A 6,000-nucleotide genomic window follows, 5' to 3' on the forward strand; every position below is an offset into this window, starting at 1 on the left:
TTTTTTATTTGTACTTCATTTCGATAACAACCGATAAATCGGCTATTTTCGAACTCTAACGTACATTTCTTGAATTGTTATTATAGATAACACATCCGTTCTTCAGAATCGAGAGAAATATTGGTGATAATTTGAGAATTTTGTCTGTAATATTGGAGTTATCGAAATTTATCGAATTTATTTTATTTATTTTAATTTTTTTTTTTTTGATAATTTGAATTTTTTTGATAATTTTAATTTTATTTTTTTTTTTTTTTTTTTTTTTTTTTTTTTTTTTGATAATTTTAATTTTTTTATATTTTTTAATATTCCCCAATGCCTCAAATGGCCTAATGCTAATGTGACCGATAACCATTACAATACTTTAAATGCCGTCTACCGTTAGCTATTCAAAACAAAATGACCATTAAAAATATCCATAAAATTTGATGAGTTTGACAAAAAAAAATATTTATGATTTATGACATTTGAATGAAAAAAAAAAAAAACAAAAACGTGTTTGGCAATTTAATTGTTCGAGAGATGGCCAAAAGAAACACAGATACTGAAAACTTTCAAGTGTTTTCAAAACGAAATCTTAATTTTTGTTTTTCGTTCATGGCATTGAAGAGCTTGAGAAGCCCAAAAAAAATTAGAAGATTTCTAAACGTCAAAAGCTCAAGTGTTGGCAGCCAGCCTAAGCTGGAAATATATCAAGCTTCTTTGGCTGAAAATTTTGCTACCAGTATTTGGCTGTCGTTTTGCCCAAAAAAACACAAACTACCGTTGTCGTCATCATCATCCTCCTCATCATCACTCACTCAACACCCGACACCAGTGTTGACGTTTCTTTTGGATCTATTTTTTTTCTTCTTCTTCTTCTTTTTCGTTTCGTGGTTTCTTAGACCAAAAAGCCGTCGACGAGTGCAATTTATTTGCCTTAATTTGGTAAAAGTTATTTTGCTTGTCATTTGAAATTTATGATAACACGCATTTTAGCCAAACAGCCGGGCAGTTAACCAATGTTTTATGGTGTTAAAACATGATGTTGTTGACATTACCCCGCCTTCCACACAACCCTCCCCTCCCTCCACCACTCTAACATGGCTTACATAAATTAAAAAAAAAATAAAATAAATAAAAAATTGGAGTAATATAATAAATCAATACAAATTGCAGGAAAAAATTGAGAAGGATATAAATAAAGAAATTTTAATGCCATGTTTGAAAATTGTCGAAAAAAAAAATTGAAAAAAATATTTTTTTTTGAATAAGTCTGAATTCTCTTACTCTGAAACCATTGCAATTTTTTTATTTTGTAAAATATATAAGTTATCGAAAATTATCGAAATTCTCTTACACTGGAACTATTGCCAATTCTTTTTTTTTTTTTTTTTTTGTAAAATATTAAAATTATCGAAATTGAAAAATGGAAAGCCGAAAGACCAAGAACTTGATTTTTTAACAAAAAAAATTAAGGTCCCCTAGGATCCGGAACTATTGCCAATTTTTTTTTTTCTTTGTAAAATATTAAAATTATCGAAATTAAAAAATGGAAAGCCGAAAAACCAATGACTTGATTTTTTAACAAAAAAAAAAAAAAAAAAATAAGGTCCATAGGATCCGGAACTATTGCCAAAAAATCTTTTTTTTTGTAATATATTAAAAGTTATCGAAATTGAAAAATGGAAAGCAGAAAAACCATTGACTCGATTTTTTAACAAAAAAAAAAAAATTTAAAAAAATTGAGATCAGATGGGATTTTAAAGAACATTTTTAGAGGATCCTGGGAGGCCCCAGAGCTTAAATACCTTAAGAATTTTTTTCAAGGATCAGTAAATTCCCAAACCTTATTTTTTGTAAATTTTTGAAGCACCTCTTAGCCTTAGGCGTATTTTTATAAGACAATTTTGGATATAACCAGTGCAATTTTTTTTTTTTTTTTTTGGTAAAATATTAATGTTATCGAAAATTATCGAAATTCACTTACTCCGGAACTATTGTCAAAAAAAATATTTTTTTATTTATTTATTTATTTTTTTTTTTTTTTTTTGCAAAATATTAAATTTATCGAAATTGAAAAATGGAAAGCCGAAAAGCCACTGACTTTAGAGGATCCTGGGCTCCCCCAGAGCTTAGAACCTCCAAATCAATAAGTTTTGACAAAGTTTTTTTTAGAGTCGAAAGACCCCCGAACGCAGACTAGTGCTAGTCAGGTGATAAAATGGATAATATCGGCCCACGTCTTTTGGTACCTCTCACACAAAGGGTTCAAAATTTTAAACAATTATATCTCTTATACGATTCCTTTCAAATTCCACAAATCCCAATATACTTACTAACACAAGATCTGGTGTGAAGATACCTCTGGTACCTCCCCCTACAAGGGGGTTAACATTTTGAATAACCAAAATGCTCACAAAATCTGGTATAAGCATCTTATTCATTTCAATCTTTGTACAGCCTATTATTTCTACCAATCCAAGATCCGATGTGAAGACGGGATATCCTCTTCATGTACCTCCCCCACAAGGGGTTAAATTTTTGAATAACCTTAACGCTCATAAAATGATTTATAAGTATCCGATTCTCTTAAAATTTCACAAATCCCAATATTTTTACCAACACAAGATCTGCTGTGAATATAAAATATATCGGTCCATTCCTTCGGGTATCTTCCCCACAAAGTGGTCAAAATTGTGAATAAGTAAAATGCTCATAAAATGCGAAATAAACATTATATTCTTTTCGAATTTGATAAATCTTAATATTATCAGCCAAACAAGATCTTATGTGAATATAAAAGATATCGGTCAAGTCCTTGGGGTACCTTCCCCACAAAGTGGTCAAAATTTTTAATACTAGAAATGCTCATAAAGTTCGAAATAAACATTCGATTCTTTTCAAATTTCACAAATCTCAATATTTCTACCCAAACAAGATCTGCTGTGAAAATAAAATATATCGGTCCACTCCTTCGGGTACCTTCCCCACAAAGGAGTTACATTTTTGAATAAGAAAAATTGCTATAAAATGCGAAATAAGCATCCGATACCTTTCAAACTTGGCACATACCAATATTTCTTCCAATACATGATCTGCTGCGAATATGAAGTATATCGGTCGACTCTTTCGGATACCTTCCCCACAAAGAGGTCATAATTTTGAATAACCAAAACGCTCATAAAGTACGAAATAAACATTCAATTCTTTTCAAACTTAGCAAAAATTCCAATATTTCTACCAACACAAGTTCTGGTGTGAAAATGAAATATATCGGTCCACTCTTTCGGGTACCTTCCCCACAAAGGGGCTAATATTTTGAATATTTTAAATGCTCATAAAATGCGAAATAATCATCCGATATCTTTCAAACTTGGCACATACCAATATTTCTTCCAACACATGATATGTTGTGAATATAAAACATATCGGTCCATTCCTTCTGGTACCTCCCCCACAAAATGGCCAAAATTCTGAAAATATCCAAAATGCTCATAGAATACGAAATAACCATCCGATTCTCTTCAAATTTCGCACATTGCAATATTTTTACTAACATAAAATATGGTGTAAGGACGAAATATAACGGCCCACTCCTTCTGGTAGCTCCCCCACAAAAAGTTCGAAATTTTGAATAATTATAACTCTCATAAAATGCGAAATAGGCACCCTATTTGCCCTTAAAGCTCTTTAAAGTCCACATATTCCAATATTTTTATTTTTAAATGAGTTTCCAAATACTAAAAAAAAAAATATTAGGCCTTTAAAAAAAAAAAATGGACCAGTTGAGCTCTAACCCCTCAAAAAATTCATTCCATAGTTTTACGATGAGTGTTTTTTATTTTATTTTATTTTTTTTAAATATTTTCTTTCAATTTTTTTTTTAGTTTCTTTTTCTTGATTGCATTTTTTTTTTTTTTTTTTTTCAATATTTCTTAAAAAAATTTTCTCATTTTTAAACGGCATCCTTATGTCTTGTTATCAACGCCCTCTGATATTTGACGTACTTGACGTTGGCTTTTTTGGCCATAAAAGGTAGGCAGCAGTCACTGGCTTTTTAATGAATCTCCGGCACTTTCACTTGACTTGGCTGATCGTTGAGAGTTTTATGGTGGATTTTTGTTAATAAAAAAAAAATATTACATTTTTTTTTTCAATTTTCGAATTGACCTAAAAATCGCTCATTATTCCGCATTGAATGTGAAACATGTTAAAGCCATGGCTTGTCATAATTAAAAATGTGCGGCATAAACCAGTTTGGGTTTCTTTTTCTTTTAATTTCATATTTTTTTTTTTAATTCTGCATTTTTTTTTTACTTCAATTTTTAGTTTTGCTTTTTTTTTAGAAGCCAATAAAAATTAAAAAAAAAAAAAATAAATAAATACCGATATTTATTTTTTTCTCAAAGCCCTTATCGCATATGGAAGTCACACACATACACACACACACGTTGGTACGTCAATTCTCGGTTTTTTTCTGACCCCGTTTCTTTTATTTTTTTTCTTTCTTTCTTCTTTTGTTTTGTTTCACATCAAAAAACACACAGCGCCACCTAACGTACGCACGCACGCGTTCGCTGTGAAAATATAACTGAAACTGGCCAAGTGATCGCGAGCTGTTCGGAGGCTCTCCAAAACAGTGCTGGCCTGTCAAAATGGTAGCAACAACAACAAACATCAAGAGTAATGTCAGAATATAATTGAATGAATAAATGAATGAACGAACGAACGTACAGACGGAACGGAATGATCATTTTTGCTCGCATCGACGGGGCTACATAAAACAACAACAAAAACACCACCACGAAAGAAATTGAAAACTTGCAATACCCCAACACTCTCAGACCACAGAGCTTACAACAACTTGTCTCCAGAACAACAAAAAGTCGACGCAAAAGACTAAAACCGCAAAACTAAATGCATTGGAGGAAGCTTGTTCTACAACAACAACAACAGCAGCAGCATAGGGAAGGGAATGGAGGGAAACAATCATAAAGGGCTGGTCGGCACATTCGACTCTAAACGTGACCTACGGCCCAAAAAAAAATCATAGAACGGATATGGCATGAAATTTTAAATTGGGAGAGAGAGAGAGAGTGAGGGAGCGAGAATGAAAGAGAAAGGAGAGTAGATGTTGTTTACAAATATTTTAGAAGGTGGGGGGAAACAAACATAAAGGGCTCCAAACGTGACCTACAACCCAAAAAATCATAGAACGGATATGGCATGAAATTTAAAATTAGGAGAGAGAGAGAGAGAGAGTGTGATAGAGAAAGGAGAGTAGTTGATGTTAACAAATCTTATAGAGCTCTTTAAGGCATTCAACCAAACACTCCCTCCCAAACATTAAAAGGTGAAGGAATGGAAAGTGGTTTTTAAGAATATTTTTATATTTTTTAAAATAAAATATAATAATTTTTTTTAAGAGTTTAAAGAGTGTGTTTGAGGAAAATCCCAGAAGATTTTAGAAACCAGAATTAAATTAAAAAAAAAAACTTAAAAAAGTAATAAAAATTTTGATCTTTTTGCGGGGGAGGTACCAGAAGGAGTGAGCCGATATCTATCATTTTCACAGCACATATTGTATTAGTAAAAATATTGGGATGTGTGAAATTTGGAGAAATTCGGATGCGTATTTTGCATTTTATGTACTTTTTGATTTTTCAGAATTCTAAACCCTTTGTGGGGCAGGTACCAGAAGGAGTGATCCAATATATTCTATATTCACATCATATCTTTTGTAACTCGCAATAACAGAATATGTGAAGTTTTGAAAGAATCGGATGATTATTATACATTTTCTGAGAGTTATAATTATTCAAAATTTTAATCCCATTGTGGGGGAGGTACCTGAAGGAGTGGGCCGATATCTATGATATTTACACCAGATGTTGTGTTAGTAGTAATAACAAAATGTGTGAAGTTTTGAAAGAATCGGATGTTTATTTCGCATTATATGAGAGCTATAATTATTCAAAATTTTGGTCCCTTTGTGGGGGAGGTATCGGAAGGAGCTGG

General features: G+C 31.6%; 1 protein-coding gene across 1 annotated transcript in view; it reads right to left on the reverse strand.

Moving 5' to 3' along the window:
- The window catches only part of LOC101889245 (uncharacterized), a 49,178-nt gene extending 44,530 nt beyond the window's left edge, over positions 1 to 4,648 (reverse strand). The window contains exon 1 of the mRNA XM_005184987.4: positions 4,369 to 4,648. The gene's annotated coding sequence lies outside the window, so the exon portion shown is untranslated. The remainder of the gene's footprint in view (positions 1 to 4,368) is intronic.
- Between the last annotated feature and the right edge of the window lie 1,352 nt (positions 4,649 to 6,000).

The sequence above is a fragment of the Musca domestica genome, unplaced genomic scaffold, assembly GCF_030504385.1.
Source record: "Musca domestica strain aabys unplaced genomic scaffold, Musca_domestica.polishedcontigs.V.1.1 20, whole genome shotgun sequence".
Classification (NCBI taxonomy): domain Eukaryota; kingdom Metazoa; phylum Arthropoda; class Insecta; order Diptera; family Muscidae; genus Musca; species Musca domestica.